Here is a 13,902-nt window from a genome sequence, read left to right on the forward strand (position 1 = left end):
GTCTTATGCATCGATCTCTCCTTTTAGTCAAGTTGTGCCACAAATCTCTTTTCACCGAGGTTCGAGTCAATACGTGGTCAGTAGTTGTATCTATAACAGACAACACTGTTCTGCAGCGTCACATTTCAAAAGCTTCTATTCTTTTCGTGTCTGCTTATCGCCCGCGTTTCATTTACTTACAAAGCTACACTCTCGACAAATACCTTTAAAACGTACTTGAATCGATATTCCATGTTAGGAAATTTCTCTTTTTAAGAAATGGTTCTGTTGCTACTGCGAGTCTGGACTTTATATCCTCTCTACTTCGGCAATGATCAATTAATTTACTCTACAAACAGCAGACATTCTCTACTGCTTACAGGTTTATCTTGAAGAAAAAGTGCCAGAGAAAGGCTCTGGAGTGGTAAACGAGGAGATTATCTGTCATCTGGACAATGCACTTACCTGCGATTGTGGTTTGGAAAAGGAAAGTTGGACGACTTAAAATGCAAGTAGAAGTACCATACGCCCATTTACTAGATCTGATACCCTGTTTCTTCCAGTATTTAGTCATGTGAAGGCAGATTTGTGACTGAAAAATGTTTTTAAAATAATTGAAAAGCCACGATCGCTTCAATATCGTTAACTAACTAGATGACCGGTTTCAGCAGTCTGAAGGTGCCATCATTGGATCTGCGAAGGTATAACATAACAGGTTTGAGAGAGGGCTTACATGGTTCAAAATGGTTCAAATGGCTCTGAGTACTATGGGACCTAACATCTGAGGTCATCAGTCCCCTAGAACTTAGAACTACTTAAACTAACTAACCTAAGGACATCACAAACAGCCATGTCCGAGGCAGGATTCGAACCTGCGACCGTAGCGGTCGCACGGTTCCGGACTGTAGCGCCTAGAGCCGCTCGGCCACTCCGGCCGGCGGGCTTACATAAGTTAACTATATACATTACAATTATTACAGAACCACATACCTGAAACGTGGATTAACATTTATAAAACCATTTATAATGTATATAGTTAACTCATGTAAGCCCTCCCTCAAACCTGTTACGTTATACCTTCACAGATCCGATGATGGCATCTTCAGAGTGCTGAAACCGGTCATCCAGTAAACGATATTGAAGCGATCGTGGCTTTTCAGTTATTTTAAAAAGAGAGTGAACGCCCCACGACACACCATGTGTTCACTGAAAAATGTTTTGCGTCCAACCTTTGTGGCAGTCATAGATCGGTAGTTTGCAGACCTTCCACAATTGTAGTTGAGGATGGAATACTTTGGACAACCTGCATTCACCTATAAGGGGAATACGTTTATAATCGAGCGCAGTTTTCAAGTAAAAGCGCAGCGCAATCACACTGCGATGCCGAGAAACTCTGCCTGGCCCTCGGGTATCTGCCGTGTCGGGGCATGTAGCCGTCGCGGCGTGCAGGCTGCGCGTCAGGAGAGTACAGGAGTGGACAGGAGTGATGGAGATGGGCAGAGGGACGCCCAGGAAATCGGCGTGCCGCAACGCAACGCAGCGGGCGGCGGTCGGCACGCATTAGAATGGCGGCGCGCCCGAATTCGTCACCGTGGCAGTGATGGGTGGCGCGCAGCGGGGCCCAAGGATAGGATAGCAGCGCGGCGCGGCTGCGCTCCGCTGACAAGGGGAAGCGCCCAAACAAAGAGCCACCGAGTTCGCTCATCTTTCGCACAGTTGTGCCTGGATGCTGCTCTAGTGCGAAGCGGCGGTCGAGAGTTTTCAGGCATCTGAAACCGACCCGAATTTTTCGAGCATTTTGAGTACTAAATAGCTTATAGATGTACAAGATGTCAGTAATAAAAGCTCCAGTTTCAAAACGCTGTAGAAAGAGAATCACTTTTCAGAACGACGTCAAATTTGAACAGAATGTTAATGGCGCAGGGAGAAAAGTCACATAAAAAAGAAAAATAATTCGTTCCTAGAGCATTTATTAATATCGGGACACAAAAAAAAAAAAAAAAAAAATAAAAATAAAAAAAAAAAAATAAAATTCAAATGGCTCTGAGCACAATCGGACTTAAGGAGGAGGAGGAGATTAGTGTTTAACGTCCCGTCGACAACGAGGTCATTAGAGACGGAGCGCAAGCTCGGGTGAGGGAAGGATGGGGAAGGAAATCGGTCGTGCCCTTTCAAAGGAACCATCCCGGCATTTGCCTGAAGCGATTTAGGGAAATCACGGAAAACCTAAATCTGGATGGCCGGAGACGGGATTGAACCGTCGTCCTCCGGAATGCGAGTCCAGTGTGCTAACCACTGCGCCACCTCGCTCGGTACAATGGGACTTAAGATCTGAGGTCATCAGTCCCCTAGAACTTAGAACTACTTAAACCTAACTAACCTAAGGACATCACAAACAGCCATGTCCGAGGCAGGATTCGAACCTGCGACCGTAGCGGTAGCGCGGTAACAGACTCAAGCGCCTAGAACCGCTCGGCCACACCGGCCGGCTTATCGGGACACAATCCAAAAGGAACAGACGATATGACGATTCTACATAAGGAGATGAAAGAGTGGAAACTCGGTATGTTTGAAGAGCTTGAGACCTTTAGACATACGATCAGAAACCATTGTGCCGCGCTTGATTAGCCGAGCGGTCTTAGGCGCTGCAGTCATGGACTGTGCGGCTGATCCCGGCGGAGGTTCGAGTCCTCCCTCGGGCATGGGTGTGTGTGTTTGTCCTTAGGATAATTTAGGTTCAGTTGAGTGTAAGCTTAGGGAATGATGATCTTAGGAGTTAAGTCCCATAAGAATTCACACACATTTGAGCATTTTGAAACGATTGTTTCACCTTAAACGAACACCTAAAGTTACGAAACAAAAATTTCTGTAACCGTTTTAAGCCGTTGCTGGCAATTATAATTGCTTGTTATAACATCTTTCTAAATAGAATCCTCCTACAATACGTTCATCATTCTCAGCACGTATTTGTAATTAACCATGTTATTCATTTCTGCTACCTATTGTTGTGGGCATTTTTATAAAAATTATGTCATTCCTTTTGTATCTTTTATGCATCCTGGTTTTTCATACCACATACGATTCACTTTGTTTGAAACATCTGAATGTGTATCATACTGAAGTATTACCGCAACAATTGTGTATTTGAGGCAGCTGAGCGTTTATCACGCACACGCCACTAGCGGCCGGTCAGTGGCGCGCTCTACGCCACGTTTACCTGGTGGCATCGTAACTGGCGGGCCACACGTTCACTGCAATCTCTGCTCTTTTAACAAGCCGTACCTGTGTAACAATTTTTACTCTTTTCATAGCGGAGTTTATTCCACATTTTCTACTGTTTGACTTGATTTAACTTTTTATACTTGGGATTCACAGTCATGTAGAAATCTATAAAAGACATCAAATTTACGCCAGTGACTGTAACACTTTCTTTATTTCACTTGATAATGGCCTAAGGGCGAAATTGCAATCGTGATGTCTTTTATAATGTTTGACTCAAGCCGGCCGTGCGGTTAAAGGCGCTTCAGTCTGGAACCGCGTGACCGCTACGGTCGCAGGTTCGAATCCTGCCTCGGGCATGGATGTGTGTGATGTCCTTAGGTTAGTTAGGTTTAATTAGTTCTAAGTTCTAGGCGACTGATGACCTCAGAAGTTGAGTCGCATAGTGCTCAGAGCCATTTGAACCGTTTGACTCAAGTTCCTCCGCCGATCGTGTATGTTTACAATTTAAACGTGATGTAATTTATGTAAGTACAAGTATTATTCCATGTTCTTGTTTTCAGTGTTGTCAGTTATTAAGTATTTTAGACGTTTATTTTTATATTATATTTACTATATTATCGGTGACTTCCTTCTGGTACTGAAAACTAGTTGAGTTTTTTACATTAAACTTACGCAACCAGTTGGCTGTATATTTTATATATAGAAAATTTACTTACAGTTATTGCTATCAGCCATGTTTAAAATTGTCAAAAAATTTAACGAAAATTTGACCAATAGATGGCGCTGTAAGCGTCAGAATATGCCCACCAACAGACGCGCCGCGACCGACACGCCCAACAAGCATTACCGATGTCTGCAAAGGGTCTGGAGAAAATGATACCAAAACTACTCGAAAAGACAGGTTCTTTCGTAGTGCAATGTGGCAGAGGGATGGAAGCAACTGATCCGACGATATGTGGTCACAGCATTGCAGGAGGGGTCGAGTGTTGGTTGGTATGCGGACATGTAGTGCACGGGGAATTGCCCGAACGTTCAAAAATACATGATAACGGTGCATAAAGTCCTTAAAAAACACCTGCATTGCTATCTATCCAAAATTACCCATTTTCAGGAGTTTCTTCCTGCTGACCTGCCTGCAAGACAAACGATCGCTCTGGAATTTCTTGCTCGCATGGAAGTGGACAGTGCCAGAACTGTTGACTGCCGAACTTATCCAGTCATTAAAATTGAATACTTCAGATGGTGTAATGTACTATACTCGCATCATTGACGTCGCACTGTGATTCATCTGTCATTTGTAGCCGACCCCATTTACCTTAAGGCGCTTACAGCGCCATCTATTGGTAAAATATTCGTTAAATCTTTTTTATTAAATGACGTTTCCCCTGCGACAATAACATGCAGTTCAAATTTGACGTCATTCTGAGCAGTGGTTCTCCTTCTACAGCGTTTTGAAACTGGAACTTCAATTATGGACACCCTGTATATACCAAGTCTGCACAGAAAATAACCGAACATTTTGCATTTCACGCCAACGGAGATTTTTCACTGATGTGCCAATGACAGCACTGCCTTGTGCATTACTTCCTTTGTAACCCCATGTCCTTCGAACGCTGGTATCTTGTTTCGTTTTCGTGTTACTGTTATCTAAGGGCAACGTGTTTAAGTGTTAGTGGCGATTTTTAAAATGTGCGATTTTCGGGAGCAATCACGAATGGTAAAATTTTGTTTGATACTGGGGAAAACTTTTACAGAAATTGTTCAGCTTTTGAAACAAGCTTATGTAGGTGATGCTTTGGGTCGCATGCAATGTTACAAGTGGGTCTCACGATTTAAAAGTGTCGTCAGTCAACTGAAGATAGTTCTCGACAAGGAAGGCCTTCCACTTAAACTGATGACTCACCTGTATAGAAAATCAACAATCCTATGCGTGCAAATCGCCGGCTGACTGTCACAGAAATTGCAGAAGAGGTTACCATGAAATTTTGACGGAAAAATGGAACATGCGTCGAGTTGCAGAAAACTTGTTCCTCGTTTGATGACAGGACAACAAAACGAAAATCGAGTGGACCTTTGTAGGGAGCTCCATGTAGAAGCTACTGACAACGAAACATCACATCACAAAGGATCACAATGGGAGACGAAATATGGGTTTACGGCTAATGATACTGTGACAAAAGCTCAGTCATCAGAATCGACTGGTAAATGATCCTTACGCCCAAGAAAGCACGTCCATCTCGATCCAATATCAAAGTGACGCTCACTGTTTTTTCGGTTTTAATAGAACCTTGCATTTTGAATACTTGCCGCAAGGTGGAACAGTGAGTTGTGTGCAACAGCTAACAGTTATGTAAAAAAAATCCGCAAGAAGAGACCTGAGTGGTGGCGAGACAACTCAAGCTTCTTGCACCACGACGATTCGTCCACACACGCAGCTTGTCTTTTATGCCAAAAATCACTCGTTTGTCTTCCCGCTGCCTCCTTACTTGCCAGACCTGGCCTGGCTCCGAAATTATAAACAGTGCTGAAAGGACGCCGTTTTCAGAATGTTGATGACATCAATTCAAATTCGTCACAGACCTTAAAGGCCACCTCAAATGAACTTACCCAGGATTGCTTCGCAAAATGGAATCACCGCAGGGGAGTGTACTTTGAAGAGGACAGGGACCAATAACCCGTAAAATTTTATTTTCACGCTGTGATGCTACCTAGTTGTACGTCCCGCGCGCAGTTTGGAAAAAAATGTCGGAAAAAATTGCGGCCATCTGATGATTCGCCTCCGCCCCCCCCCCCCCCTCTCACCCCTTGACGTTATGGAACTGATGGGACTCAGTCAAACAAATATTCTTTTGTTCTAGTTTATGTGTATGAAGCCACTTCAGTTTTTACTGCTGAGATATATATCGTTGCAGTTAATAGTCTCTAAGCTTTGAATATTTTTCTCATCGCCACGTATGAGTCGTTGTGTAGATAACATTCCTTTTTACGAAAAATGGCTCTGAGCACTATGGGACTTAACATCTATGGTCATCAGTCCCCTAGAACTTAGAACTACTTAAAACTAACTAACCTAAGGACATCACACAACACCCAGTCATCACGAGGCAGAGAAAATCCCTGACCCCCGGCGGGAATCGAACCCGGGAACCCGGGCGCGGGAAGCTCCTTTTTACCAGGGAAATCGTGAAAATGTGTTTCTGCACTGACCTTTAGGAAAGCTAAAACATAACAATCGGAAAAAAACAATTTCAGAGTAGTTAATTCTCGAGGAGTAAACATTTGCACTTTCTACACTGACCCAGTAGTAGTAATGCAGATAACTGATTGTCCACATTGTACGCATATACTGGCAAGATACCCATTGTCAGATTTACATTCTTTGTTTATCGTTTTCCACCACCACTAATTTGCCCTGTGAATATCTGTAAACAGCTAGTAGAAAAATCAGTCTGTAATTAAAAGTGCCACCCCATGAACCATGGACCTTGCCGTTGGTGGGAAGGCTTGCGTGCCTCAGCGATACAGATAGCCGTACCGCAGGTGCAACCACAACGGAGGGGCTCTTGTGGCGGCATGCATTGTTCAAAGTTGATGCACAGACTTGTACACTGCCAAAGGTCGATGGTGGCCTTGGACTCATTGACTTTCCCCGCAAATGTGCGGTCCTCCTGATTCATCGTATCGCCACTTTGCGTGAAACTGACCCAGGTGGGACAACAGCGGTTCTTTTCGACCGTTATCGCCCACAATCGGCGCATGCACCAGTATGTTTGACACATATTCCGTTCCGGATGACGACAGTCAAGGACTATTACCTCAATCGAAGTTACGTCCTAACAGTGGCCACTGACAAGGCACGCACGTCGAAGCGCCTTTACCAGGCACTTCGAGGCCAGCCCACACCACATAAATTAGAGGACAGACGACCGTCGGTCATCTGGCACCAAGCTTGGGCTAATATCAACAACCCAGCCCTTCCCACGGAAGTTTCAGCGCTATGGTACCGTGTCGTAAACAATTTAATACCCACAAATCATCGCCTGGCGGCCATCCGCCTACGGCCCTCGGCTGCTTGCGGCCGACGTGGTGACGTAGACACCAGAGAGCACCGTCTCTTATGCCCTCACGTCACAGAAGTGTGGGACCTTGCACGTGTGCTATTAGCGCTGATCGGAGGGACGACACCAGACAATGTGTCAATCGACTGGTTCCTTACCCCTGATATTCAGACCAACCCCCGAACGCGACGTAACGCAATGGTGTGGCTCTTGGGCCACACCATTTTCACGATCTATGACCTTTCCCTCACCGATGCTGTCTTTTTCATGGACTACCTGCGGAGCCAGCATCGCCTGGCGGAATTTGACCGGAAATATACCACTACCTTTGCAAGATTTCTGAAAGTTGCAATGGTTCATGGTTATCAAAAGGTGTTCCGGGTTGGCTAAGGCACCTCGTCCAGGAATTGCCTGAATTTACCCCTGGATCTATGTCACTCGGACTTCCAAACCACCCTTGACTTGCCTATACCCAAGATTTGACATTGGCCTTCTGGGCATCACTAGAGTAGACTGTTCTATGATACTAATGATATGGCAATTGGTAACATGGGCATTGTGTGAACCTTGTATGGAAAATTATTGGGAAATTAGAAAACACGTAATATATCTTAGAGGATTATTACTTCATTCATTCTATGGGCGATGGGATTATCTCGTCAGTTTCGTTTTCATTTGTGTGTGCTGCTGTCCCTGTTTTTTATTTTGCCTTCATTTCTGTCTTTATTTATTTCTTCCTTTTTAGTTTCTAAACTCATCACTTGCTTCACACCTGCAGACAGAGGTGTATTTCTGAGGCATAGCAGAGTATGCCTCCGCTTTTATTTTCGGTTTTATGGCAATAAGTCTTGCTACTTACAGCACCTTGCTGTAAGTGCTGCGTCAACACTAGAGGATGGCGGCATTTTTGGAGAGGAAAAGGTAGGGCTATAGGGGAGGAAGGAGGCCCATTTAAAAAAAAAATTCTTAAAAAAGAGGGGTATCTGTTGACGGGCCAGACAAACGTGTGGTTCCTGAAGAGGGGCAGCAGCCTTTTCAGTAGTTGCAAGGGCAACAGTCTGGATGATTCACTGATCTGGCCTTGTAACAATAACCAAAACGGCCTTGCTGTGCTGGTAGTATGAACGGTTGAAAGCAAGGGAACACTACAGCCGTAATTTTTCCCGGAGGGCATGCAGCTTTACTGTTTGGTTAAATGATGATGGCGTCCTCTTGCGTAAAATATTCCGGAGGTAAAATAGAGGCTACCCCTAGATCACGGGTTCTTAGATCTGCAAACACGCAAAATGTATTGAAGTATAAAACGAAGATATAATATTCCGTGATTTCATGCAATTTATCTGTGGAGCCATATTTCATTAATAGCTTCCGTTAGTTGGAAATATGTGAAAGGTCTGCGGATAAACTCCCTACGCGGGTCTCATGGCATTTTGTTCTCAACGTTACGTCTAACGTTGTCTTCTGGCGGCAGCTATACGTGCGTCTGATCACGTTATCACGTCTGATGACGTTATTACAGAGACCAACAGTTAAAGTCTGTTAGGCGCCGTTCATACTAAGGCGATACAAGATAAGCGATATATTGTAAGCGACATACGATACACGACACGCACGGATACTTGAAACCTTAAGGGATATAAAAGGTTCACAGCAGCGCGATTGGGCAACATATCATAAGTGGAACATCTCCCCCAGTGCCGCCTGTCTGTCTCTGCAACGATTAGTAGCGCACGATATTTCGAGCTGTTAAAATGACGGGAATAAGAGAAGACAATTCTTTACTTCATTTCATTAATTCAGTGAAAGCTCATCATCAGTGCATCTGGAATTATTCCATTGCCGCATACAGTAAGACATATGTGACGAGTGCCGCATGGAGGGAAATTTCATTAGAAATAAAAGACACAGGCATGTGCATTATTTATTTATTTATTTATTACGTAAAAGACAAGTGAGTAATTAAATTGTAATGTTATTAACTCATACTGTAAATATTTTGAAACCCTCACACGAAATAAGTAATTTAATTATATTGATTAATTGTAATTCAATTTGACAGACATGTCATTTACAAAAATTTTGCTTGAGATTAAATTTTCATTACCGTGATAAATTTAAGAACTTAACATTATTTTAAACTAACAAATGGTGCTCTAATGAAGTACGCCCAACTTTAATTTTAAATTTTCGTATTTTTTATTCTAATTTGAACTGTTTACAGTTATATAAAGAATTTGTTGTACTAAATGGCTGGATCTTGTAACCCTACACATCTCCATTGCGTAGGGATTGCACCAGTTGGTTCAGAAAGTATTCACCTAGTTTATATCGTAAGCGGTTTGCTTCGTTCAAATTGTTGCTTTGACTGAACGCACTGGTATCTGGTATCACAGAACACTTATTAAATTGTTGTGGACCATACGGTTGGCCTTCTCGTCTGCGCACATAATTATGAAGTACGCATGCTGCCTTTAACAGTCTGCACAGCGTTACTTCTGTTGGTATAAATTGGTCGTTAAAATAGACGAAATTTTGAGATTATCATTGCAAAGCTGCATTCCACACTTTTTCTGCCTCTTGATAGTCGAAAGCTGAATATTCTTCTGGCATCATTTAAAACTCTTTTTGGAAATGGCCGCATTATATTATGCTGGAGAGGGAATGTTTCATCTGCCACAAAGTAGAACGGAAAAGGACTGTCATTTGCTTCGCCTGGCAAGCGAGTTTATTCGGATATTCTCAATTTAAAGCGAATCACTTTAATATTCGGACACTATGATATGTTAACCTTGTAGCATCGTAACTTTATTCGTAACGAAACAAACAAAGCACATAACCAAGTATTATATTCCGCGATGTTTCTTGTAAATAATAGCATAAACTTTATTAAGATAACGTACATAAGTTCTTTTATAATACTATTTAAATACAACTAGGTCCTTTATTCACGTTACTATAATACCCAGACGCTTTGCAGAACCAATCATTTGAAGACAAGATTTTGTGGAACATTAATGTTTCAATATCTTGACGGGTAGCCATTCTGTTTTATCAGTTCTTTCAAACGCTGCGGCATACTGCAAATGAACTCTTTTAAATAGTCCGCAAGTAGACTGTTCCATTTTTCTTTTAATCTACGCTTTAGAGTTTCCTTGGACGACACTGGTGTTTCTCTAAAACGTCGCTCCAGTTCTCCCCACACATTCTCATATGAGGTTGAGATCTGGTGATTGAGGTGGTGGTTGTAAGACTTTGAGGCAATTGTGCAACAAATATTCCTGCACAATGCGAGCCTTATGTTTCGGGTCATTGTCCTGGTAAAACTTGAAAGTGTTTGATATCCCCATGGTGTTAGCACTTTTCCGTAAATTGTTCTTTAATATGTTCAAATAGGCATATTTGTCCGTAATACTGTCGATGAACACGAATTCACCCGGTCCAAATATCGATACACAGCCCCAGACAAGAACGCTGCCACCTCCATGCTGTACAGTCAGTTTAATATTTTGTGACTGTAAGTTCTTTGTTCTTCTTCCGCCACACCATGCTTCGTCCATCCGACCCAAAAACGTTAAATTTACTTTCGTCGCCAAAAATGACGTCGTTCCACCATATTTCATCCCTCGTAATAAACTCCCTGGCAAAATACAATCTCTTCTTTCGATTCTGTTCATTCACATACGATTTCTTTCTGGCCACTCTTCCATTGTAGACACTTTCATTCAATGTTCTGTGAATCGTTTAAGGTTGTACATTCTTGCCAGTCTCGTACAGCAGCACACGTGCTAAACTGGGTGCACCGAGTGTAGGATCCTTCTTTATATTAGCTGCCTCTTGTCACGTGCATCCAGCTTCAGTGGCTGGACCTTTTGTGGTACAGAGTCGATCGGTCCTCATTTTTGAATCGTCTGACGGTATCTGCCACAGTACTCTTACTTCTGTTGAGCATGGCAGCATTTTGTCTATATAATTTACCTTTCGCGTTGTGAAAAATCACAAGCTGTCATATCTCAAAACTAATATTAGCTTTGCGTGGCACCGTATCGTCTGGACAGTCGACCGCGCTTGTAAACACTCACTCGCCTTCTGATTCGAAGTATTCACCCCGGTGTGAGCGTGAAAACAAGCGCGGCACTGCCATCCGGATATTAAAGAAACGTGACCATCGAAGAGTGCTTTATTTCAATCGTATTATTTAACAAGTGGTATACGTTGTGTAAACATCATTCATACTATTATTTACTAGTGTAAACACCATTCATACTATTATTTACTAGACATCTACCTTCTTATAATACATGGATATATTATACTTTTCGTTTATTCAAAATGCAGTTGTGATGCAGCAAAGTAAAAATCTCTTAGTGTCCGAATATTAAGGTTATTCACCATATTACTGTGCAATAATTCTCCGAGTGTCGATTTGCGGAACACAGCACCGTCACTATTCCGTCCGTAGTCTCCAACCTCTTTCGCGGTGAACATTCCATCTGCCTCAGACAAAGCCTTTAGAATTATTGAAAAGAATCCTTTATAATTATGATCTGTGTACCCAGTATTTGGGGAACACTGAATGTGGAAATGTTTGCCATCAGGAGAACCAATACAGTTAGGTAAATTCCGCAACTCATAATAATGTTTTGATATTTGCCTCCAAGTTTCCTCCGTTGGTTGTGGCATATACAGCGCTTGTAAGTGAGACCATATAGCAGTACAAGCCGATTGAAAACTGCTTCCAGTAGCTAGATACCTGAAAAAGCTACAAAAATTTTGTGTCTTCGTTTGCAACTACTTTGACACTACAATAAAAACGAAACAAGAATTATAACACATAAATATATAAACTAAATTGAGGGTTTTAAATCGTAAATAGTTGCATTAGTTTCACTGTGTTTTCATTTTATTAAACAACTTTTTTCAATATATCCTACTGATGTCTACTTTTTAAAATTTTGTTTCAGAAAGAACTGTCGAGAGCTATGGAAGAATATCAAAACAGCATATGTGCGTTCGCTGCGACCATACAAGTCTGTTGCTAGACAGAAAACTTATTATTTGACTGAGCATTTAGTTTTTCTGCAACCGAATTTGAAAGGAGGAAATACGTCCGGCAGTCTTCGCGTTGGCTCTGAGCACTATGGGACTTAACATCTGTGGTCATCAGTCCCCTAGAACTTAGAACTACTTAAACCTAACTAACCTAAGGACATCACACACATCCATGCCCGAGGCAGGATTCGAACCTGCGACCGTAGTAGTCGCGTGGTTCCGGACTGAGCGCCTGAACCGCTAGACCACCGCGGCCGGCAGTCTTCGCGTTGAAGATACTCTTCGCGTGTAAGATACAGCAGTAGAGGAGTCCAATATTACTCAAAACGATGAAAGTGACATACTTGCTGAAGAGGAAATGTCTGACGAAGCTTCTTCCGTGCAATTTCTTTAAAAACCTTGGGAAGGTACTGTGTGCTGATGGAAATTTATTCTATGTGGCTGGACAGAACTTAGCTTTGCTCTGGCATGATGTGTGTCAGCACCTGCAAGTCTGTAAAACTTTGTTCATTGCCCATGCTTTAATTGTTTGTTGTGCTCTGCAGTGCTCCTAACAGCCGTGAACTTTATTAGCCTTCTGTTAGTTTGGTATGTCAATGTGCTGGTTGCTTTTCAGAAAAAGTGTTTTAGTTTCATGAGTGTGTAAAATTCCTTTTAAAGCATTTGTGTCATTTCCAATTTAAGTTATCTGAAGCTGGCAGAAATGATCGAAAATACACTCTTCTGTATTAACCTTAAATATGCAATTGTCAGCCCAATAGCTTATCACAGCGACCGTTCACTAATTCTTTACTATTGGATGGTTATCGGTAGATTGTGTGTTGTCTTTTCAAGTAAAGTAAGTGCTGAGTAATTCCGCGGGGCGATTAACTGACGGCGTGTGTATTTTATTTAAAGTTAGCTTTTAAAATTTTCTTATTTATGAAAATGTTTTATCAGTTGCAGTTATTGCCAGTGTGTTACAGTCCCAAGCTCAGCATGGGTTGTGGGCTTTTGAAATAATTACATTTGTTGTTATATGTATGCTCATTTCCTCTTTTAGAAGTTTCCTGTAGCGACGTGTCATCAGTGTGTTCAAGACACGGCAAGTGCCTCTGTTTACATAAGTAGAGGGACATCCTTCGTACGAGCGCATTTTGTTAGTGCGGGTTGCCTACATCAGGGCAGGTATGCACTCAGGAGGCAAACCTATTGTTCTCCTTTGACTGGTAGGTACTTACCCTACTGCTCTGTTAAGTGCTTTTCCATGTCATGCCGGCCGGGGTGCCAAGCGGTTCTAGGCGCTACAGTCTGAAACTGCGTGACAGCTACCGTCGCAGGTTCAAATCCTGCCTCGGGCATGGATGTATATTTTGTCCTTAGGTTAGTTATAGGTTAGTTAGGTTTAATTAGTTCTAAGTTCTAGGGGACTGATGACCTCAGAAGTTAAGTCCAATAGTGCTCAGAGCCATTTTTTTCCATGTCACCCCCATTTCCTTTTGATTGACAGGCACTTAATATATTGTCCCCCCCTACCCTCTCCCCCCCTCACTGAGACAGGTACACTTTCAGGTCCGAGTTATTGGAATAGGCCTTTCCCTCTCACTCTTATCAA

General features: G+C 42.5%; 1 non-coding gene across 1 annotated transcript; it reads right to left on the reverse strand.

Annotated features, from left to right (window-relative positions):
- Window positions 1-2,216: 2,216 nt before the first annotated feature.
- On the reverse strand, window positions 2,217-2,289 carry Trnaa-cgc (transfer RNA alanine (anticodon CGC)). The gene has a single exon. It is a non-coding gene; the product is annotated as a tRNA-Ala (tRNA).
- Between the last annotated feature and the right edge of the window lie 11,613 nt (window positions 2,290-13,902).

This window comes from Schistocerca serialis, chromosome 5, assembly GCF_023864345.2.
Source record: "Schistocerca serialis cubense isolate TAMUIC-IGC-003099 chromosome 5, iqSchSeri2.2, whole genome shotgun sequence".
Taxonomy (NCBI): domain Eukaryota; kingdom Metazoa; phylum Arthropoda; class Insecta; order Orthoptera; family Acrididae; genus Schistocerca; species Schistocerca serialis.